Below are 25,002 nucleotides of genomic sequence, written 5' to 3'. Positions count from 1 at the left end.
CCTGTAGTTGTTGATCAGTCTCTCACATTACGTGGAGGAATTTTGGACAACTCTTCCATGCAGAACTGCTTTAACTCAAACTTTGTGGGTTTTCAAGCATGAACTGCTCGTTTCAAGTCCTGCCACAACATCTGAATTGGGATTAGGTCTGGACTTTGACTAGGCCATACCAAAACTTCAAATCTTTTGCTTTTTAACAATTTTAATGTAGACTTGATTGTGTGTTTGACCCAGCGGTGCTTCAGCTTCAGCTCACAGACGGTTGGCCTGACATTCTCCTGTATAATTATTTGATACAGAGGAGAATTCATGGTTCCTTCTATAAAGGCAAGTCGTCCAGGTCCTGAGGCAACAAAGTATCCCCAAACTATCACACTACCACCACCATGCTTGACTGTTGGTATGAGGTTCTTACTGTGGAATGCAGTGTTTGGTTTTCGCCAGACATAATGGGACCCATCTCGTCCAAAAAGTTAACTAAAGTTTGCCAAAAAGCACCTGGAAGCACCTGGATGCTCATCAAGACTCTTGGAAGAATGTTCTATGGACAGATGAGTCTAAAGTATAACTTTTTGGACGACATGGGTCCCATTATGCCTAGCTTTCCTTGTTTGTTGGTTAGCTACCTAGCCAACGTTAGCTCTCATCTGGCTGGTATAACATTAGCTAACTAGTTAGCTAGCTAGCTACCTAGCTAATCAAAACAAAAGCTCATTTATTGGCTAGCTACCTTTATTTGCCTGTTTGTTTGCTAGCTAGCTTTCAGCTGACTGGTGTTAGCTAGCTACAGAGGATAGCTGCTGGACTTTGTACAAGCAAGCTAACGTTAGCTAGGTAACATTAGCTAGTTAGCTACCTAGCTAATCAAAATATCTGCTTGCATTTATTGATTAACCTCAGCTTGAATACCACGATATATCTAGCTATATACAGTAGCCTAGGTTTTTTTGCATACACTTATTATGACTGCCAGCATGGTACAAGCAGCTGTGTTGTTGCCGAGCAACCGACCCAGTGTTAGAACTCTGAGATTTGGCAGATTTTTTTTTTGCATTGTCAGAAATGCTACAGAAAGGTAGCACATCGTTGATTCTTAACGAACAAAAATTAGCATGTGAGAGCGATAAAATATCAATGTAATCAAAACTGTTGCCCCAACAAACTTATTTAGTCCAGAAGGTGGCAAGTCTAATGGTCACTTTATGTAGTCTCGCTCTTATTCGACGGCTAGATATTAGCTAGTTCTGGGCAAAAAAATTGTATGATGACCCTAATGCTAATGACCCTATAAAAAATCTGGTATGTGATTCTCGTTAACAGACGGACTGCTTATGACGAGAGGCGGGGAGTATGTTGTGTACCTCCAATCAAGTTGATTTGAGCATTTTCATCAAGATTGGTGTCATAATGGCTTAGCTATGAAGGTAGGGAGATTAGAATTTAACACTGAGCTTCAACCAATCGTCGCGTCTATAATATGTAGGCTTCATATTGAAAGCAGCAGTCTACCATTATCTTCTCAAAATGGTTATTCCATATCTCGTTTAATTTTGTGTTCCGTAAGAGTGAGATTGCGCATATGTAATTCTATAGTACATAGGCAATTTATTTCTGAATAGGAAAATAACTGGCAAAACCTGCTTTTCTTATGTATCTTTATCATGCAACTTTATGTAACTTTACCATCCCATTCACATAACTATAGAATCACCCAACAAGACTGCATCAGTCTTTCTCCAATAATACATTGTACCTTTGTGGTAATGAATGTTCTCTGTAGGTGACATTTCCTACACAGAGTGGTTGGTGGTGGGTGTTATTGCAGAGGGAAAAGGCAGGAAAGGTCCTGCACCACAATGGTGGTCACAACTAGTTTTCCCTTTGCAAAATCCCCAATATTTTGGGTCAAATATTGCACCTCCTGTAACACCCTGGCTCTGGGACTCTATATGTTGAGCCAGGGTGTGTTCTTTCTATGTGGTGTATTTCTATGTTGGGAGTTCTAGTTTGTTTATTTCTATGTTGGCCTGAGTGACTCCCAATCAGAGGCAATGAGTGTCAGCTGTGGCTGGTTGTCTCTGATTGGGAGCCATATTTAAACTGTCTGTTTTTCCCTTTGTGTTTGTGGGTTCTTGTTCCGTGTTGGTCTATGTTACCTAGGACGTTACGAGTCGTTTGTTGTTTTGTTCATTGTCAGTATTTGTCACTATAGATAAATAAACATGTTCGTTCATCACGCTGCGCCTTGGTCTATTCCGTACGACGATCGTGACAGAAGAACCCACCTTACAAGGACCAAGCAGCGTGTCCAGGAGCAGGCAGACTGGACATGGGAGGAAGCGCCGGGAAAGGAGATGGAGAGGTTGGCGATGGCCCAGGTGGGCAAATCGTGGTCCTGGGAGGACATGCTCGGGGGCAAAGGGCCATGGGCTAGGATTAAGGCCCTGGCGAGAGAGAGCAGCGGCGTCAGCAGTGTCATCGTCGGACGGACGAGAGGCAACCCCAAAAATGTTTTAGGGGGGGGCACACGGCATGGGCGGCTGGGCAGCAGGAGGCTGCCACAGGGCGATTTGGAGAGGAGGCCACCGGGTTTGGGGGGCCAGAAGGCAGGTTGGCGGAGCCTGGATGGAGAGCGGAACCAACTTCCCGTACTCAGGCATGGCAGCATGGGACTGGGCAGGTTCCGCGGTATGCGGAGCGGCGTTCTGTGCCACGAGTGGTCCGGCATAGTCCTGTACGTCCTGTGCGAGCACCCCGCACGTGTCGTGCGAAGGTGGGTATGCAGCCAGGACGGAGTGTGCCGGCTCAACGCTCGTGGTCTCCAATGCCTCTCCGCGGTCCCGGATATCATGCGCCAGTGTCACGTGCTGTTATGCCAGTACGGGTACACAGCCCTGTGCGTCCTGTGCGGATGCCTCACACCGAGTGTGTGAAGGTAGGCATTCAGCCAGGACTGGTTGTGGCCGCTCTTCACTCCAGGTCTCCTATCCGTCTCCACAGCCCGGTCCGGCCTGTCCCTGCTCCTCGCTCCAAGCCTACGGTGTGCGTCGCCAGCCCGGTCCGGCCTGTCCCTGCTCCTCGCACCAAGCCTACGGTGTGCGTCGCCAGCCCGGTCCGGCCTGTTCCTGCTCCTCGCACCAAGCCAGGGGTGCGCATCGTCAGCCCGGTCCGGCCCGTTCCTACTCCACGCACCAAGCCAGGGGTGCGAGTCGTCAGCCCGGTCCGGCCCGTTCCGGCTCCACGCACCAAGCCAGGGGTGCGCATCGTCAGCCCGGTCCGGCCCGTTCCTACTCCACGCACCAAGCCAGGGGTGCGCATCGTCAGCCCGGTTCGGCCCGTTCCTACTCCACGCACCAAGCCAGGGGTGCGAGTCGTCAGCCCGGTCCGGCCCGTTCCGGCTCCACGCACCAAGCCAGGGGTGCGCGTCGTCAGTCCAGCACAACCCGTGCCTGGGTCACCGGTGCCTGGTAAGGTACCGGTCAACTGCTCCACAACGGAGCTGAAGCTAACCGCTCCTGCTACGTCCAGTTCAGCTCCAGCCAGCGGGGCCAGACCGGACCAGGGGCGCTATGGGGGGATTATTGGAGGGTGGTGGGCAAGGCCGGAGCCAGAACCGCCGCCGAGGAGGAATGCCCACCCAGCCCTCCCCTGTTTTGCTCTAGTTGAGGCGCGGTCTCAGTCCGCGCCTTTAGGGGGGGGGGTACTGTAACACCCTGGCTCTGGGACTCTATATGTTGAGCCAGGGTGTGTTCTTTCTATGTGGTGTATTTCTATGTTGGGAGTTCTAGTTTGTTTATTTCTATGTTGGCCTGAGTGACTCCCAATCAGAGGCAACGAGTGTCAGCTGTGGCTGGTTGTCTCTGATTGGGAGCCATATTTATACTGTCTGTTTTTCCCTTTGTGTTTGTGGGTTCTTGTTCCGTGTTGGTCTATGTTACCTAGGACGTTACGAGTCGTTTGTTGTTTTTGTTTACTGTCCGTGTTTATCGCTAATGATAAATAAACATGTTCGTTCATCACGCTGCGCCTTGGTCTTCCTCTCTTAACGACGATCGTGACACCTCCAAGATAAAGGCAATACATAATCTTATCATGTAAGATAATTGTTCGTTCTTGGAGATTCTGCAGAACAAATTTGAATTGCTGCCCAAACACAATTTTGTCCAATAAAGAATATGTCTATTGCAATACCTATTATGGATGTGATTGTTGAAGGAAGGTTGTTTGATCTTGGTAATAATGGCTTAAGGCAAACACAGAATCAAGATCCACAGTGGTAGAGATTGTAATCATGATTGAAATCTGTAACTGAATCTGAAACCCTTTCCTGTTGAGACAACAAGTAGAATGTCTGGGATCATTTCTACATTCTTAGAACTGTAGATGTTCCATATGTGTTCTCCCATGTTCTAAGTCTCCACAGAATGAAGCTTTGCACAATGGAAGGAGACGCCAAACTGCACGTAAACAGGCAGAGAGAAAATAAGTTAGCTTGGAGCGTTCAACATATTTGCATGTATTATTAATTATAGAGTTAATGACCCCAGGGATGAGTCTTGATGAGCTTGATCTACTTAGTAATTAACTTCTTACAGTATCTATCAGTCACTAGGAAAAATCCCTGCTACAACAGAGATGTCTACACCAAGATAGAGATAGACTACAGGTGCGGGGGGCTGCCTTAATCGACATCCACGTCATCAGCGCCCAGGGAACAGTGGATTAACTGCCTTGCTCAGGGGCAGAACAACAGATTTTTGTACTTGTCAGCTCAGGGATTCGATCCAGCAACCTTTCGGTTACTGGCCCAACGCTCCTACCCGCCAGGCCACCTTGGTGTCTACACCAAGACAGAGATAGAAATAGACATAGCGATAGAGACCAGGGGCAAGATACCTAATACAGTATGTTTACAATCTAAACCAAGCCACTTGACCTTTGTCTCCTTTACCATGTCTCTGAACTAATATATTGTGTAAAGAATGAGCAGCCGTCTATTCAATTAAATAACACTGTATGTGCTGTGTAGGTTGTAGTTTTGCTAACACAACCAGATTGAACCAGTACTGTATTGGTATAAACCACTATACTGTACATATATGGTTCTATGTTGCATGATCACACAAAATAGACTGTGAAAACTGTAAATGCAACAAACAGACATGTTGGTTATTTGCCATAAAGGAAGCAGTTGTTATAAACTAGTGACAGAGTACTTCTAATAATATATAAGTGCCAATTTCACAGTATATAAATGATTTACCCTTGTTTAGCTCATTAAGATTCACAGGCAACGCTAATAATAACAGACATCACAGAAAGAGGCACCACAACATGTTTATGCATTCCCAGCAGTCACATTACAGATTCAGGTGTCAAACTGCCTCTGACTCTCCCATTACAGTGACAACAGGAGAGCATTAACCTTTTCCATTTCTCCCAATGTTTCTTGGTTTCACTATTCCTCAGCCTGGCTGCCACTAATATTTACATTCAATAAAATAGCTAACAGGATCCCTTCAAATCTTCTAGGTTGTGTTAAAGACAGTGTAATGCATTTCTTTTGAAGTGTGGCATGGAAGATAAGCCTCATCTGCTTGAAGCGTGCAACTTTGAAGTTGTCCTCTGTTGCTTCGCCTTCTTATAATTGGTGTTTATTCAGATGTGGTGATGAAATCAAATATATGCTGAACAGTAAACGGCATGGTGGATAGACTGAAGGTGTCATCTTGTTTAGTTATAGACGTGTTTAGCTACAGTCTATTTTTAACCTTCCTGATTTACTTACATGAGGTATATATATAGTTGGCTATGTTGTTGAAGAAGTCAAATCAAATCAAATCAAATTTTATTGGCTACATGCGCCGAATACAACAGGTGCAGACATTACAGTGAAATGCTTACTTACAGCCCTTAACCAACAGTGCATTTATTTTTAACAAAAAAGTACAAATAAAACAACAACAAAAAAAGTGTTGAGAAAAAAAGAGCAGAAGTAAAATAAAATAACAGTAGGGAGGCTATATATACAGGGGGGTACCGGTGCAGAGTCAATGTGCGGGGGGCACCGACTAGTTGAGGTAGTTGAAGTAATATGTACATGTGGGTAGAGTTAAAGTGACTATGCATAAATAATTAACAGAGTAGCAGCAGCGTAAAAGGATGGGGTGGGGGGGGCAGTGCAAATACTCCGGGTAGCCATGATTAGCTGTTCAGGAGTCTTATGGCTTGGGGGTAGAAGCTGTTGAGAAGTCTTTTGGACCTAGACTTGGCACTCCGGTACCGCTTGCCGTGCGGTAGCAGAGAGAACAGTCTATGACTAGGGTGGCTGGAGTCTTTGACAATTTTGAGGGCCTTCCTCTGACACCGCCTGGTATAGAGGTCCTGGATGGCAGGAAGCTTGGCCCCAGTGATGTACTGGGCCGTACGCACTACCCTCTGTAGTGCCTTGCGGTCGGAGGCCAAGCAGTACCAGGCGGTGATGCAACCAGTCAGGATGCTCTCGATGGTCCAGCTGTATAATTTTTTGAGGATCTGAGGACCCATGCCAAATCTTTTCAGTCTCCTGAGGGGGAATAGGTTTTGTCGTGCCCTCTTCACGACTGTCTTGGTGTGTTTGGACCATGATAGTTCGTTGGTGATGTGGACACCAAGGAACTTGAAGCTCTCAACCTGTTCCACTACAGCCCCGTCGATGAGAATGGGGGCGTGCTCAGTCCTCTTTTTTTTCCTGTAGTCTACAATCATCTCCTTTGTCTTGGTCACGTTGAGGGAGAGGTTGTTGTCCTGGCACCACACGGCCAGGTCTCTGACCTCCTCCCTATAGGCTGTCTCATCATTGTCGGTGATCAGGCCTACCACTGTTGTGTCGTCGGCAAACTTAATGATGGTGTTGGAGTCGTGCCTGGCCATGCAGTCATGGGTGAACAGGGAGTACAGGAGGGTACTGAGCACGCACCCCTGAGGGGCCCCCGTGTTGAGTATAAGTGTGGCAGATGTGTTGTTACCTACCCTTACCACCTGGGGGGCAGCCCGTCAGGAAGTCCAGGATCCAGTTGCAGAGGGAGGTGTTTAGTCCCAGGATCCTTAGCTTAGTGATGAGCTTTGAGGGCACTATGGTGTTGAATGCTGAGCTGTAGTCAATGAATAGCATTCTCACGTAGGTGTTCCTCTTGTCCAGGTGGGAAAGGGCAGTGTGGAGTGCAATAGAGATTGCATCATCTGTGGATCTGTTGGGGCGGTATGCAAATTGGAGTGGGTCTAGGGTTTCTGGGATAATGCTGTTGATGTGAGCCATGACCAGCCTTTCAAAGCACTTCATGGCTACAGACGTCAGTGCTACGGGTCGGTAGTCATTTAGGCAGGTTATCTTAGAGTCCTTGGGCACGGGGACTATGGTGGTCTGCTTGAAACATGTAAGTATTACAGACTCAGTCAGGGACATGTTGAAAATGTCAGTGAAGACACTTGCCAGTTGGTCAGCACATGCTCGGAGTACACGTCCTGGTAATCCGTCTGGCCCTGCGGCCTTGTGAATGTTGACCTGCTTAAAAGTCTTACTCACATCGGCTACGGAGAGCGTGATCACATAGTCATCCGGAACAGCTGGTGCTCTCATGCATGCTTCAGTGTTGCTTGCCTCGAAGCGAGCATAGAAGTGGTTTAGCTCGTCTGGTAGGCTTGTGTCACTGGGCAGCTCGCGGCTGTGCTTCCCTTTGTAGTCTGTAATAGTTTTCAAGCACGTGCATTTGAAAGAAAAGAATGTGCCCTGTAGTTTAGACGTTCTTGAATTCTAAGTTCTGTATAATACAGGAATTATACCAAGGTCATTGTACAGCTTTGGGCATACTACTTCAGAGTAGAGATGGGCAGTATTTCTGTTACATGTATTTAAAATAGGTATTTTAATTACTTCTGAGTATTTTCTATACCATTTCTTTATAGCTGCCCCTTTCACACTACATTGCTATCTAACGTCTGATGGCACTATGGTGTGAACCAACAGGACCCTGAACAGCTAACCCCAAGCCATAAGACTGCTAAATAGTTAATTAAATAGTTAACCAGTAGCTACCCGGACAATCTGCATTGAGCCTTTTTGACTCATCACATACGCTGCTGCTACTTTTTATTATCTATCCTGTTGCCTAGTCACTTTATCCCTACCTATATGTACATATCTTCTCATTCACCCTCTGAACGGCACACATACACAATCCATGTCTCAATTGTGGCAAGGCTTAAAAATCCTTCTTTAAACTGTCTCCTCCTCTTCATCATCTGATTGAAGTGGATTTAAGGTGTTCCTAATGTTTTTACATTTTGGTCATTTAGCAGACACTCTTTTCCAGAGTGACAGTGCATTCAACTAAGGTAGATAAACAACAACATATCACAGTCATAGCAAGTTAGAAGTTTCTATAACCGTTACTGAGAATGTTGTTGCTGTTCGGCCGGCTACTTGCACATTTATTTTTGTATTTTAAAATACAAAATACATGTATTTTAATTTAATACAATACTTAGTAAAATCATGTTTTATTTCACTTTGATACATTGGTCTCTAGTGTATTCTGTAGTTGTATTTTGTAATAGTAATTTGTGATTGATGCCCATCCCTGCTTCAGAGAAACCTAATGTAAGTATTTTTGCCTGTTTCATGGACAAAACAGTATCCATATTTATGGTATATGTTTAGGTAACAGAATCTCAGAGTCATCTCAGAAGTTTACATACACTAAGTTGACTGTGCCTTTAAACAGCTTGGAAAATTCCAGAAAATATAATGGCTTTAGAAGCTTTTGAGTCAATTGGAGGTGTACCTGTGGATGTATTTCAAGGCCTACCTTCAAACTCAGTGCCTCTTTGCTTGACATCATGGGGAAATCAAAAGAAATCAGCCAAGACCTCAGAAAAAAATGTGTAGACCTCCACAAGTCTGGTTCATCCTTGGGAGCAATTTCCAAACGCCTGAAGGTACCACGTTCATCTGTACAAACAATAGTACGCAAGTATAAACACCATGGGACCACGCAGCCGTCATACCACTCAGGAAGGACACACGTTCTGTCTCCTAGAGATGAACGTGCTTTTGGTGCGAAAAGTGCAAATCAATCCCAGAACAACAGCAAAGGACCTTGTGAAGATGCTGGAGGAAACAGGTAAACAAGTATCTATATCCACAGTAAAACACGTCCTATATCGACATAACCTGAAAGGCCGCTCAGCAAGGAAGAAGCCACTGCTCCAAAACCGCCATAAAAAAGACAGACTACGGTTTGCAACTGCACATGTGGACAAAGATCGTACTTTTTGGAGAAATGTCCTCTGCTCTGATGAAACAAAAATAGAACTGTTTGGCCATAATGACCATCGTTATGTTTGGAGGAAAAAGGGGGTGCTTGCAAGCCGAAGAACACCATCCCAACCGTGAAACACGGGGGTGGCAGCATCATGCTGTGGGGGTGCTTTGCTGCAGGAGGGACTGGTGAACTTCATAAAATAGATGGCATCATGAGGAAGGAAAATTATGTGGATATATTGAAGCAACATCTCAAGACATCAGTCAGGAAGTTAAAGCTTGGTCGCAAATTGGTCTTCCAAATGGACAATGACCCCAAGCATACTTCCAAAGTTGTGGCAAAATGGCTTAAGGACAACAAAGTCAAGGTATTGGATTGGCCATCAAAAAGCCCTGACCTCAATCCTATAGAAAATGTGTGGGCAGAACTTAAAAAGCATGTATATATATACAGGGGGTACCGGTGCAGAGTCAATGTGCGGGGGCACCGGCTAGTTGAGGTAGTTGAAGTAATATGTACATGTGGGTAGAGTTAAAGTGACTATGCATAAATAATTAACAGAGTAGCAGCAGCGTAAAAGGATGGGGTGGGGGGGGCAGTGCAAATACTCCGGGTAGCCATGATTAGCTGTTCAGGAGTCTTATGGCTTGGGGGTAGAAGCTGTTGAGAAGTCTTTTGGACCTAGACTTGGCACTCCGGTACCGCTTGCCGTGCGGTAGCAGAGAGAACAGTCTATGACTAGGGTGGCTGGAGTCTTTGACAATTTTGAGGGCCTTCCTCTGACACCGCCTGGTATAGAGGTCCTGGATGGCAGGAAGCTTGGCCCCAGTGATGTACTGGGCCGTACGCACTACCCTCTGTAGTGCCTTGCGGTCGGAGGCCAAGCAGTACCAGGCGGTGATGCAACCAGTCAGGATGCTCTCGATGGTCCAGCTGTATAATTTTTTGAGGATCTGAGGACCCATGCCAAATCTTTTCAGTCTCCTGAAATAGTGTGCCCTCTTCACGACTGTCTTGGTGTGTTTGGACCATGATAGTTCGTTGGTGATGTGGACACCAAGGAACTTGAAGCTCTCAACCTGTTCCACTACAGCCCCGTCGATGAGAATGGGGGCGTGCTCAGTCCTCTTTTTTTCCTGTAGTCTACAATCATCTCCTTTGTCTTGGTCACGTTGAGGGAGAGGTTGTTGTCCTGGCACCACACGGCCAGGTCTCTGACCTCCTCCCTATAGGCTGTCTCATCATTGTCGGTGATCAGGCCTACCACTGTTGTGTCGTCGGCAAACTTAATGATGGTGTTGGAGTCGTGCCTGGCCATGCAGTCATGGGTGAACAGGGAGTACAGGAGGGGACTGAGCACGCACCCCTGAGGGGCCCCCGTGTTGAGGATCAGTGTGGCAGATGTGTTGTTACCTACCCTTACCACCTGGGGGCAGCCCGTCAGGAAGTCCAGGATCCAGTTGCAGAGGGAGGTGTTTAGTCCAAGGATCCTTAGCTTAGTGATGAGCTTTGAGGGCACTATGGTGTTGAATGCTGAGCTGTAGTCAATGAATAGCATTCTCACGTAGGTGTTCCTCTTGTCCAGGTGGGAAAGGGCAGTGTGGAGTGCAATAGAGATTGCATCATCTGTGGATCTGTTGGGGCGGTATGCAAATTGGAGTGGGTCTAGGGTTTCTGGGATAATGCTGTTGATGTGAGCCATGACCAGCCTTTCAAAGCACCTCATGGCTACAGACGTCAGTGCTACGGGTCGGTAGTCATTTAGGCAGGTTATCTTAGAGTCCTTGGGCACGGGGACTATGGTGGTCTGCTTGAAACATGTAAGTATTACAGACTCAGTCAGGGACATGTTGAAAATGTCAGTGAAGACACTTGCCAGTTGGTCAGCACATGCTCGGAGTACACGTCCTGGTAATCCGTCTGGCCCTGCGGCCTTGTGAATGTTGACCTGCTTAAAAGTCTTACTCACATCGGCTACGGAGAGCGTGATCACATAGTCATCCGGAACAGCTGGTGCTCTCATGCATGCTTCAGTGTTGCTTGCCTCGAAGCGAGCATAGAAGTGGTTTAGCTCGTCTGGTAGGCTTGTGTCACTGGGCAGCTCGCGGCTGTGCTTCCCTTTGTAGTCTGTAATAGTTTTCAAGCACGTGCATTTGAAAGAAAAGAATGTGCCCTGTAGTTTAGACGTTCTTGAATTCTAAGTTCTGTATAATACAGGAATTATACCAAGGTCATTGTACAGCTTTGGGCATACTACTTCAGAGTAGAGATGGGCAGTATTTCTGTTACATGTATTTAAAATAGGTATTTTAATTACTTCTGAGTATTTTCTATACCATTTCTTTATAGCTGCCCCTTTCACACTACATTGCTATCTAACGTCTGATGGCACTATGGTGTGAACCAACAGGACCCTGAACAGCTAACCCCAAGCCATAAGACTGCTAAATAGTTAATTAAATAGTTAACCAGTAGCTACCCGGACAATCTGCATTGAGCCTTTTTGACTCATCACATACGCTGCTGCTACTTTTTATTATCTATCCTGTTGCCTAGTCACTTTATCCCTACCTATATGTACATATCTTCTCATTCACCCTCTGAACGGCACACATACACAATCCATGTCTCAATTGTGGCAAGGCTTAAAAATCCTTCTTTAAACTGTCTCCTCCTCTTCATCATCTGATTGAAGTGGATTTAAGGTGTTCCTAATGTTTTTACATTTTGGTCATTTAGCAGACACTCTTTTCCAGAGTGACAGTGCATTCAACTAAGGTAGATAAACAACAACATATCACAGTCATAGCAAGTTAGAAGTTTCTATAACCGTTACTGAGAATGTTGTTGCTGTTCGGTCGGCTACTTGCACATTTATTTTTGTATTTTAAAATACAAAATACATGTATTTTAATTTAATACAATACTTAGTAAAATCATGTTTTATTTCACTTTGATACATTGGTCTCTAGTGTATTCTGTAGTTGTATTTTGTAATAGTAATTTGTGATTGATGCCCATCCCTGCTTCAGAGAAACCTAATGTAAGTATTTTTGCCTGTTTCATGGACAAAACAGTATCCATATTTATGGTATATGTTTAGGTAACAGAATCTCAGAGTCATCTCAGAAGTTTACATACACTAAGTTGACTGTGCCTTTAAACAGCTTGGAAAATTCCAGAAAATATAATGGCTTTAGAAGCTTTTGAGTCAATTGGAGGTGTACCTGTGGATGTATTTCAAGGCCTACCTTCAAACTCAGTGCCTCTTTGCTTGACATCATGGGGAAATCAAAAGAAATCAGCCAAGACCTCAGAAAAAAATGTGTAGACCTCCACAAGTCTGGTTCATCCTTGGGAGCAATTTCCAAACGCCTGAAGGTACCACGTTCATCTGTACAAACAATAGTACGCAAGTATAAACACCATGGGACCACGCAGCCGTCATACCACTCAGGAAGGACACACGTTCTGTCTCCTAGAGATGAACGTACTTTGGTGCGAAAAGTGCAAATCAATCCCAGAACAACAGCAAAGGACCTTGTGAAGATGCTGGAGGAAACAGGTAAACAAGTATCTATATCCACAGTAAAACACGTCCTATATCGACATAACCTGAAAGGCCGCTCAGCAAGGAAGAAGCCACTGCTCCAAAACCGCCATAAAAAAGACAGACTACGGTTTGCAACTGCACATGTGGACAAAGATCGTACTTTTTGGAGAAATGTCCTCTGCTCTGATGAAACAAAAATAGAACTGTTTGGCCATAATGACCATCGTTATGTTTGGAGGAAAAAGGGGGTGCTTGCAAGCCGAAGAACACCATCCCAACCGTGAAACACGGGGGTGGCAGCATCATGCTGTGGGGGTGCTTTGCTGCAGGAGGGACTGGTGAACTTCATAAAATAGATGGCATCATGAGGAAGGAAAATTATGTGGATATATTGAAGCAACATCTCAAGACATCAGTCAGGAAGTTAAAGCTTGGTCGCAAATTGGTCTTCCAAATGGACAATGACCCCAAGCATACTTCCAAAGTTGTGGCAAAATGGCTTAAGGACAACAAAGTCAAGGTATTGGATTGGCCATCAAAAAGCCCTGACCTCAATCCTATAGAAAATGTGTGGGCAGAACTTAAAAAGCATGTGCGAGCAAGGAGGCCTACAAACCTGATTCAGTTACACCAGCTCTGTCAGGAGGAATGGGCCAAAATTCACCCAACTTATTGTGGGAAGCTTGTGGAAGGCTACCCGAAACGTTTGACCCATGTTAAACAATTTAAAAGCAATGTTACCAAATACTAATTGAGTGTATGTAAACTTCTGACCCACTGGGAATGTGATGAAAGAAATAAAAGCTGAAATAAATCATTCTCTCCAGTATTATTCTGTCATTTCACATTCTTAAAATAAAGTGGTGATCCTAACTGACCTAAGACAGGGAATGTTTACTAGGATTAAATGTCAGGAATTGTGAAAAACTGAGTTTAAATGTATTTGGCTAAGGTGTATGTAAACTTCCGACTTCAACTGTAGATAGCAAATGATGGTGTTGTGTCGTGAGATTGAAAGTTGAAAGCGTTTTGATTAGTTTTCTTTTCTTCCTTTTTTACAGAGGGGAGTCTCATACTGGATACAGCCAGATGTTGTCAATCATGATCTCAGCCCTTTCATGTTTAAATTTAGTCCCGTTTCAATTGGACCTTTGGGGATGTTTCTGTAACACACCCGCACGCGCACACACACACACACACTCACACACACAACATGGAAAAGCTCATTAACTGGCCCTGGGGTATACGAGTTGATACCCAGTTAGCCCCCATGTAGGGGAGATGGAACAGAATGGAGCCCACCGCATAGAGACATTTCCTTTGATATCCAATTCAGCATCATGTCGTATGCAGTGACAGTGTCACGAGTTACAAAGCCAGAACCCAGAAGCAGACCAGGACAAGGTAAGTTGAAACGAAGGTGAGTGTTTATTTACAAATTCAAGAGTGATGCTGAATAATCCAGGGAACAGAGCGGGCGGCGTTGATTAGTTGTTGGGGGTGCAGTGGTTGATCCCATCATGGGTCGGCAGCCGCCGACCACCAGGCAGAGGTTGGATGAAGGTTCCGGACGGGTGACTGCAGATGGAACAAAACGGAGGTAAGTAAACAACAAACCAACAAGGTGCAAAAACAACAAAACTAACGCTAGGCTCTAAGACTGATACTCTGGTAAACCTACTGTTCATGGCTAACGATCCGGCAGGGAATGGATGTTAGGCCAGAGCCTAAGAAGGGTGATGATCAGGACCAGGTGTGCAGATTGCTGATGGGATGCAGGTGCGGAAATCAAGAGAGCTCCCCGGAGCGTTCCAGAACCCTCGGGAAACTGGAGATCACGAACAGAAAAACTAGTCCACAGACAGGACCCGACTCAGACTGCCGGGATCGTTACAGTACCCCCCTCCGGCGAACGCCACCGGGCGGACTCCCGGAGCGCCAGGATGGAGGCGGTAGAAGTCACGGATGAGGTCAGCATCTAGGATCTGTCGCCGCGGAATCCAACTCCTCTCTTCAGGACCATACCCCTCCCAGTCCACGAGATACTGGAAACCCCGGCCCCGCCGTCTGGAATCCATGATGCGTCGCACCGTGTAGGCAGGACCACCTCCGATCATCCGAGGAGGAGGAGGAGGAGGCGGAGGAGGCAACAGAGGACTGAGGAAAACAGGCTTGAGGCAGGAGACATGAAAGGTGGGATGGACTCTGAGCGTCCTCGGTAGTTTGAGTCGAACTGCCACTGGATTGATCACCTTCTCCACCACAAACGGACCAATGAACTTCGGTAACAACTTCCTAGACTCAGTCCGTAACGGAAGATCCCGTGTGGCCAACCAGACCCTATCTCCGATGGTATAGGTGGGAGCGGGGATCCGGCGACGATTCGCCTGGAGCTGATACCGGTCCGAAACTCTAAGGAGTGCCTTTCTGGCCCGATGCCAGGTCCGGTGGCAATGACGAATATGGGCCTGAACAGAAGGCACTGAGAGCTCCTTCTCCTGAGAAGGGAACAGGGGAGGTTGGTAGCCATACAGGCACTGGAAGGGAGACATCCCAGTGGCAGATGTAGGGGAGAGTATTGTGGGCATACTCAACCCAAGGCAACTGAGAGACCCAGGAGGTGGGGTTGGAAGAGACCAGGCAGCGTAGCGTGGATTCCATCTTCTGGTTGGCTCTCTCCGCCTGACCATTGGATTGGGGGTGAAAACCAGATGTGAGACTGACTGTAGCTCCAATGGCCAAACAGAAGGACTTCCAGACAGCAGAGGTAAACTGAGGGCCACGGTCGGAAACGATATCACTGGGCAAACCGTGGACCCTGAAAACCTCCCTAACCAGGATCTCGGACGTCTCCGAGGCAGAGGGAAGCTTGGCAATTGGCACAAAGTGGGCGAACTTGCTGAATCTGTCCACGATAGTCAGAACGACCGTGTTCCCCTCAGAAGCGGGCAACCCAGTGACGAAGTCCAGGGCCAGATGCGACCATGGTCGCCGGGGGAATAGGAAGGGGGTGAAGTAGTCCAGAGCTGGGCCGATTGGTACTCTTATTCTGCGCACACACTGGACAGGCAGCAACAAAACCCAGAGTATCCTCGGCCATGGCAGGCCACCAAAACGTCTGCGAAGAAACGCCATTGTCCGAGCCACGCCAGGGTGACAAGCCATCTTGCTGGCGTGGGACCATTTGAGGACAGCAGGGCCGAACCGACTCAGGCACAAACAACCGACCGGGTGGACCGTTACCGGGACCGGGCTGAGTCCGAAGGGCCGCCAGCACCTCCTCCTCAATCTTCCACATAACTGCTCCCACGACGCAGTTCCGGGGGAGAATTGTCTCGGTCTTGGACCCACTCTCCTCCGTCTTGGAGAACATCCGGGACAAGGCGTCCGCCTTGCCGTTCTTAGATCCAGGTCGGAACGTCAGGGGAAAACTTGAATCGTCCGAAAAACAACGCCCACCTGGCCTGACGGGAGTTGAGAGCGTTTAGCCGATTGCACGTAAGCAAGATTCTTGTGGTCAGTCCAGACAATAAACGGTTGCTCCGCCCCCCTCCAACCAGTGGCGCCACTCCTCCAAGGCAAGTTTCACCGAGAAGCTCCCGGTTACCCACATCGTAATTCCTCTCCGCAGGCGAAAGGCGACGAGTAGTAGGCGCAGGGATGGAGTTTACTGTCCGTGGAGCATCGCTGCGACAGGATGGCGCCAACTCCCACATCAGACGCGTCCACTTCAACGAGCGAACTGACGGGCCGTGTCCGGTTGAGAGAGAATCGGTGCGTTGGTGAATCGCCTCTTCAAATCCAGAAACGCTCGATCCGCCTCCGGATTCCACTTGAAGGTCCTGATACTGGAAGTCAAGGCAGTTAACGGAGCGGCCACACGGCTGTAATCCCGGATGAATCTGCGGTAGAAATTCGCAAACCCCAAAAATCTCTGGAGCTGCAATCTCGTACCGGGCTGGGCCCATTCCAGAACCGCTCTAACCTTCTCCTGGTCCATCCTAATCTCTCCCCTGGAGATGATGTACCCGAGAAAGGATGTCGTGTGGGCGTGAAACTCGCACTTCTCGGCCTTCACGAACAGGCGATTCTCCAACAATCGCTGCAGAACCTGCCGGACATGCTGGACGTGGTCGGAAGGTTCCTTCGAGAAGATCAGAATGTCATCCAGGTAAACAAACACAAAGAGACCGATCATATCTCTCAGGACGTCGTTCACCATACTCTGGAATACCGCTGGAGCATTGGTCAGTCCAAACGGCATCACCTGATACTCGAAGTGACCCATCGGTGTATTGAAACCCGTCAACCACTCGTCCCCTCTCTCTGATCCGGACCATGTGATACGCATTGCGTAGGTCTAGCTTGGTGAACACCGTAGCACCCTGTAAGGAGTCGAAGGCAGAACTCATCAAGGGCAGTGGATACTTGTTCTTGACCGTGATGTCATTCAACCCCCGATAATCAATACACGGTCGAAGAGAGCCATCCTTCTTACCCACAAAGAAGAATCCTGCCCCCAGGGGTGATGACGAGGGACGAACGAGACCAGCAGCTAGGGACTCCTTGATGTAGGTCTCCAAAGCCTCACGTTCAGGTCGGGAGATACTGTATAACCTTCCCTTGGGGTAGACAGCTCCAGGGAACAGGTTGATGGCACAATCATATGGTCGGTGGGGAGGGAGTGACAGAGCCTTCTGCTTACTGAAAACTTCCCCCAAATCGTGATATGTCTCGGGAACCAGGGACAAATCTGGGGGTTTAGCCTCGATCACCTGACTGGGAACTGAATGGGGACAGGCAGTCTTGAGACAGTTAGCATGACAATCAAGGCTCCAACTCGTTACCTTGCCCGTCACCCAATCGAACGTGGGATTGTGTTCCTTCAGCCAGGGGTATCCAAGGACCAGAGGAACATGGGAAGACGGCAGAATGAAGAATGAAATCATCTCAGAATGATTCCCCGACAACAGCATCTTAACCGGTTCAGTCCTCATCGTGATACGTGCCAGACTACTGCCGTCCAGAGTGGTAGCTTCAATGGCTTCCGGCAATTGCTCCTTGGAAAGCCCCAGCTGTTCCACCAACTCGGCATCTAGAAAGCTTCCATCGGCACCTGAATCGATAAAAGCGTTAATCGCTAAGCTCTGATTCCTGTTCATAAGGGTAGCCGGAAACGGGGTCTGACAGAGGTATTGAGAGGTCGAAACTGGCTCGCTAAAAGTCCTCCCAACTTTAGCGAGCCGCGCAGTTTGACGACCGCCGGGAACCAGTGGCGAGGTAATGTCCCGAACCACCACAGTAGAGGCAACCGTTAGTCCTACGTCTGTGTTGGCGCTCCTCCTTGGTTAACCCGTGCCGCCCCACTTGCATGGGTTCAGAATCGGGAGACAGAACCTCTCCACTAATCCTGTGTGGTGGCCGATGATCGGCGTATTCTGATCCAATCCCCGACCCGACTGGAACCTGAGAAGCTGATCGGTTGGACGGAACCCATTGCTTCTCCCTCCTTCGCTCTCGGACTCGATTATCCACCCGAATAGACAAGGCTACCAAGCTGTCCAGGTCACTAGGCTCCGGATAGGAGATCAACTCATCCTTGAGCTGCTCCGCCAGACCCTGGTAAAAGGCCGCTTGCAGAGACTCCTCATTCCACCCACTCTCCACAGCCAACGTCTTGAACTCGATCACGAAGTCGGCCACGCTGCGAGTTCCTTGGCGAAGCGAAAACAGGCGCCTAGCTGCGTCCCTCCCTCGGACGGAATGGTCGAAGAGCTTCCTCATCTCGGCCGTGAACCCCTGGTATGAAGCCATGCAGGGATCCTGTCGTTCCCAAACGGCTGAAGCCCACTCCAGCGCTCGACCACGCAGCAACTCAATCACAAAGGCTATCCTAGCCTTGTCTGTGGCATAAGAGTAGGGCTGTAGATCGAACACTAATCCACACTGCATAAGGAAGGAACGGCATCTTCCCAGCTCCCCCTCATATTTATCCGGCGTCGGAACCTTGGGCTCACGGAAGGACACAGCTCCAGAAGCGGCAGGCGAGATGGGTGAAACCGGTAGTGGATCCTCCACCGGAAACTTGCGTTGGTTCTGGACCTCCGTCAGACCGGTAGAAAGGTTCCGAACTGACAACGCGATCTCCTGTAGTACCGTGCTATGATGGCCCAACATCTTCTCCTGCTGGGTAATGGCATGGCGAACAGAGTCCAGGTCCGCTGGGTTCATTACTGGCCGGATCGTTCTGTCACGAGTTACAAAGCCAGAACCCAGAAGCAGACCAGGACAAGGTAAGTTGAAACGAAGGTGAGTGTTTATTTACAAATTCAAGAGTGATGCTGAATAATCCAGGGAACAGAGCGGGCGGCGTTGATTAGTTGTTGGGGGTGCAGTGGTTGATCCCATCATGGGTCGGCAGCCGCCGACCACCAGGCAGAGGTTGGATGAAGGTTCCGGACGGGTGACTGCAGATGGAACAAAACGGAGGTAAGTAAACAACAAACCAACAAGGTGCAAAAACAACAAAACTAACGCTAGGCTCTAAGACTGATACTCTGGTAAACCTACTGTTCATGGCTAACGATCCGGCAGGGAATGGATGTTAGGCCAGAGCCTAAGAAGGGTGATGATCAGGACCAGGTGTGCAGATTGCTGATGGGATGCAGGTGCGGAAATCAAGAGAGCTCCCCGGAGCGTTCCAGAACCCTCGGGAAACTGGAGATCACGAACAGAAAAACTAGTCCACAGACAGGACCCGACTCAGACTGCCGGGATCGTTACAGACAGTCCATCATATTCTTCAGACAAAAATAATAGTAACATTTGCAAAGGCATTTGTGTGCAGTCGTTATACAGTTACAGCTACACAGCATTCAGCGGTTTATAAATCATTGTGATAGTGAACTTATCTGGATGGTTTCGAAGTCATGGGGTTTCTATCAATAAGCACGCAGTTTCTGAGTCCCAAATGGCACCCTATTCCCTATATAGTGCACTATTTTTGACCAGAGCCCTGTGGAGAGCAGTCAGTGATGTCAATTGACTATCCCCAGGTTATGGAATCAGATACCTTTCTCTGCAGGTGACTGCCTGGAATCACTGTATGATTAACAGACAGAGACCCAAACGTACTGTATAGCATGACAGGCCCAGTAATGCAAACGACAGACAGACAGCTGCGTGGTACTTATCATTAGTCTGCAACAGCCTTAACAGATGCTGACAGGTGTCAAGGCTGTTGAACCCATATGAGTCAGCACAACACACACACACACACACACACACACACACACACACACACACACGTGCGCACAGCGCCCACACAGACACAGACACAGACACACACACACACTGTAATTAATTGCTGTTTTACAGGGTTAATGTAATTCTGGATGTCTGTGAGAGATGAACACTATCGATTTAGTTCCTGCTTAAGAACAGTGGAATACATTACAATACCTTACAACAAACAACCAAACGAACAAACAGATTATATGGTAATAATACAGTAATATGTAATCTGAAAATAATGTTTAAATCATATAAGGCTTAAAACCTCTAAATGTCTTAGCCGTTGAATTTGTATTGCATTAGGTCTTTACTACTATAGCCCATAAAAACGCATTGCATAACACGTTCATAAATACAAAAAAACACAGTAAAAAAAAGAAATAATAAGAAATAAGGTTTTGAAGTGTTTTAGTTTTTTCTGACACATATTTACCCCTTATTGAAGAGAAAAGAAAAAAAATTAACAGCCATTGGTTGTGGTACTTTGATTATTAATTTTTTGCATGATACTACTTGGAAAAAAGTGGCAATATTTGGAGAATAAAGTGGCAATATTTGACCTTCTAGTTACAAAGAAAAAGCCATATCTCAGACTGCCCATCTTAATCTTTTATTTTTATTGGCCAGTCTGAGATATGGCTTTTTCTTTGCAACTCTGCCTAGAAGGTCAGCATCCCGGAGTCGCCTCTTCACTGTTGACGTTGAGACTGGTGTTTTGCGGGTACTATTTAATGAAGCTGCCAGTTGAGGACCTGTGAGGAGTCTGTTTCTCAAACTAGACACTCTAATGTATTTGTCCTCTTGCTCAGCTGTGCACTGGGGCCTCCCACTCCTCTTTCTATTCTGGTTAGAGCCAGTTTGCGCTGTTCTGTGAAGGGAGTAGTACACAGCGTTGTACGAGATCTTCAGTTTCTTGGCAATTTCTCGCATGGAATAGCCTTCATTTCTCAGAACAAGAATAGACTGACGAGTTTCAGAAGAAAGTTATTTGTTTCTGGCCATTTTGAGCCTGTAATCGAACCCACAACTGCTGATGCTCCAGATACTCAACTAGTCTCAAGAAGGCCAGTTTTATTGCTTCTTTAATCAGCACAACAGTTTTCAGCTGTGCTAACATAATTGCAAAAGGGTTTTCTAATGATCAATTAGCTTTTTTAAATGATAAACTTGGATTAGCAAACGCAACGTGCCATTGGAACACAGGACGATGGTTGCTGATAATGGGCCTCTGTATGCCTATGTAGATATTCCATTAACAATCAGCCGTTTCCAGCTACAATAGCCATTTACAACATTAACAATGTCTACACTGTATTTCTGATTAATTTGATGTTATTTTAATGGGGAACAAACATTTTTTTATTTAGAAAACAAGGACATTTCTAAGTGACCCCAAACTTTTGAACGGTAGTGTATATTGCATTATTTTATGGCTGGGTATGACACCTACATAAGAGTGTCAAAACCCACATTTATTCAAATATGTTTTTTCCCTGCCAAGAAGTTTCCTTTCGTTTGAAAGTTTGTTTCTTAAGTCCTTTGTTGTTGTTGTAATTAATTATTTACAGTCATGTTTGTTTTTCATCATATTTGAAATAACTTGTTGAAAATACACTTTATGACACTGTCATAAAGCATTATGACCATCCTGTGTCACTTTACTTCGACTAAGGAAATACACTTTATGACACTGGCAAGAAGCATTGTGACCATCATAATCATAATCATATAAGCCAGATAGTCCTATCAGTCATCAGTCGAAAAGCGGGTGTCTTGTCCTGCTCCTCAAATCTGCTCCTGCATTCACCCTAGTCATCAGAAATAGAGCACTGGGTACATGTCTGACATCAATGTGTGCACAATTACAATTATAATTTAATATGGTCAATTTCAGAACATTTTATATAACATAAACATACTGTTGACAAGGAGACTATGGTGTAATGGAATGTTTTGCCTTGTGTGGTAGATTTTGTGGGTTTTGACACTCTTATGTAGGTTTCATAACCAGCCATAAAAGAACTACCGTTGTAGGTTTTGTGGGTTTTGACACTCTTATGTAGGTGTCATAACCAGCCATAGAAAAACGCAATATATGTCACAACATGTCTAAATATATGTGTCATGACAGTGTTATGACCATATTATGACAGGTTATGACAAGTTATGTCAGCTGTTATGACATATTATGACATGGTTAGGACTGTGACGCTGGGTGTCACGTAAAGTGTTACCATATATTCAAACAGTGCCTCAGATTAGCTGGTTTGCGGATGCAGGAGTGGTCCTTGAGTGGCCTCTCCTCCTACAGACACTTGCGTAAAACCCCTGCTTCATTGTTCATTCCTCCCGCAGCCATTGGACAGGCCTATAATTTACTTTAATTTGCCTACTGTAACGTATGATTAGCCTACAGGTTAGGGTGCTAAATCTAGTGGGCCTCTATAGGTTTATAATGGGCTGCAAAATAGCGGTGTTGTAGCGAATTTGGAGCGCAGCTTGACATGGGACACCTACACACGCATAGCCCCCAGTCTCCAGGATCCCAAGATAATGTGTTTAATTGGGTGTGCTCACGTAGCCAACATAGCCTTTGTTTGTGCTCATAACACACCATGGCTGTTAGCAGAGTGTATGCCTATAGTGTGTGTGTGTGTGTATATGTGTGTGTGTGTGTGTGTGTGTGTGTGTGTGTGTGTGTGTGTGTGTGTGTGTGTGTGTGTGTGTGTGTGTGTGTGTGTGTGTGTGTGTGTGTGTGTGTGTGTGTCTGTGTGTGTGTGTGTGTGTGTGTGTGTCTGTGTGTGTGCGCGTGTGTGTGTGTGCGCGTGTGTGCGTGTGTGTGTGTGTGTGTGTGTGTGTGTGTGTGTGTGTGCGCGTGTGTGTGTGTGTGAGTTATTAGATCATTAGATTGATAAGCATGAGTGCGTAGTGACGCCTGTTTGAACGAGTGTTTTAGATCATTAGCTTGATGGCCATTAGTTTGTTTTGCCCCTACTTTTTACTGCCCACACACACACATACACCTGCATACACACACACAACCTGGCCATCTCTACCTATGTATGTAACCACGGTTCCTCCTTCTGAAAATAATCTGTGGCATAACCTTTTCCAGGTCCTAATACTTATACTGTAATAATATGGTTATTATGTGCTAAAAGATTACTTAAGCCAATTCTAAAGCATAGTTTCACCAGGTCGTCTACCTGCAGGCATTTCAACGGTGGTGGGCGTGCACAGCAAAAGGGAGCCAGGGAGACATGCACTTAAACAAATCCCTTACGTTTATCTTGAAATATAACTGAGGCCTCCCAATTTAGCAGGAAATCAACATTGGAACAAAAACACTTCACTCACATCTCTGGAGTGACAGATGGACTGTGGCACTCAGATGGTGCTTTTTGTAAACACGACACCTCAGTGCCTTAGAGCTGACATGTGCTGTCCCGATCAGTAATTGGACAGATTTGTAGATCCTTCCGCATGATTGGATCCGTGGCAGCGGATCTGGCCTCCCGTGGAGAGTTTGATTCGGGCTAAAAGACCCCTGATCTGTTTGAGCACATTCAGAAATGACTGTTTCTTTGTGACTGTAAAATCTGCATTAGGCTGGCATTAATGGTATAGGATATACATTAGCCTTGATGGCACCGTAATCACCATGGCACATACCCTTTCCCTCCACTGATCCAGACAATACACACAGCTGAAGAACAGATCTGCCTTAGTCCTGTTTTACACTGGGTCTTATGACATCCCTCCATCTCCTCTGTGTACCTTTGATAGTTAGATCTTTCTGTAATTACACCCAAACTGAATGGTACCATTAGAACCATGAATGGAGCATCGAAGTGTTTGGTATGTTTGTCCTCATTGATTCATATACCATGACTGTAGAATAGAATAGAAAAGAATAGACAGGAAGAGATACATTTCTCGGCATCCCACCGCATTACAACACTTTAAAAACTGTTGTTTTGACTACACAGGAAAATCTGAAATGTTAAACTAACTCGCTGTAGTGTTCATTTTAACACTATTGCAGGTGTGTATATGCATCCACTCTCAACAGAGCGAATTTCACACTTTCAAAAGTGTTCAAGTGTTAACATTAAGACAGTGTTTCTGTAACCCTATACAGAATAGAAAATGTACACTGGCTGTGTGAAATTCACAATATCACTGGAGTGAACTAATTAGTATTTCACTCTACTATAATGAAATGGTGTATGGAGTAAAGCTATATTTGCATATTTCCCAGGATGCCTTTTCTTTTTGAGTGAATTGTAGAGTTACCACCCATGACTATACTGTTAGTGGCACAGACATGGTTGTTGAATACTTTCCTTTATAAGTCCAATGGCTTTCACCAAGTGAGTTCCAAGGCGAATGTTATCATTAAAATCAAAGTATGACAATACACTGTACATTACATACTGTATATCATAAGGACTTTGATGGCCTAGTTTTATCCTAACTCAGTGGTGTTAGGAAACTCCTGGTTTACAGGCCACATCAGGCTTGCAAGTCACTTTATGCTGGCTTGCAAAGTGATGTGTAATCCAGACAGTGTTAGGATATCCAACCATTGGAATATTTATTCTCCCGCCACCTGCATTCAGAATGACTATCAGGATAATGGAATTTGGTAAAGGAGGCTACCTAAACCATTTAAACTGGAACAACCATTTCAGTAACGGGTGCAATAAATCTAACTAACTGATTGGATTAGTTTACAAACATTTTATTGATGTATCTTTGTGTAGCATAAGATTAATCAATCAATCAATGTACATGCAAAAACACAGATGTGAAAAACAATCCTAAAAAATAAACCTGTAGTAAAGCATGCTG

General features: G+C 46.1%; 1 protein-coding gene across 1 annotated transcript in view; it reads left to right on the top strand.

The window, feature by feature from the left end:
• The window catches only part of plppr5b (phospholipid phosphatase related 5b), a 137,855-nt gene that overhangs the window by 27,625 nt on the left and 85,228 nt on the right, over positions 1 to 25,002 (top strand). The gene's annotated exons all lie outside the window — the stretch shown is intronic.

This window comes from Coregonus clupeaformis, chromosome 34 (genome assembly GCF_020615455.1).
Source record: "Coregonus clupeaformis isolate EN_2021a chromosome 34, ASM2061545v1, whole genome shotgun sequence".
In the NCBI taxonomy this organism is placed as follows: Eukaryota; Metazoa; Chordata; class Actinopteri; order Salmoniformes; family Salmonidae; genus Coregonus; species Coregonus clupeaformis.
The sequence above is the reverse complement of the archived record's forward strand: the minus strand, read 5'-3'. Positions and strand labels throughout refer to the sequence as shown.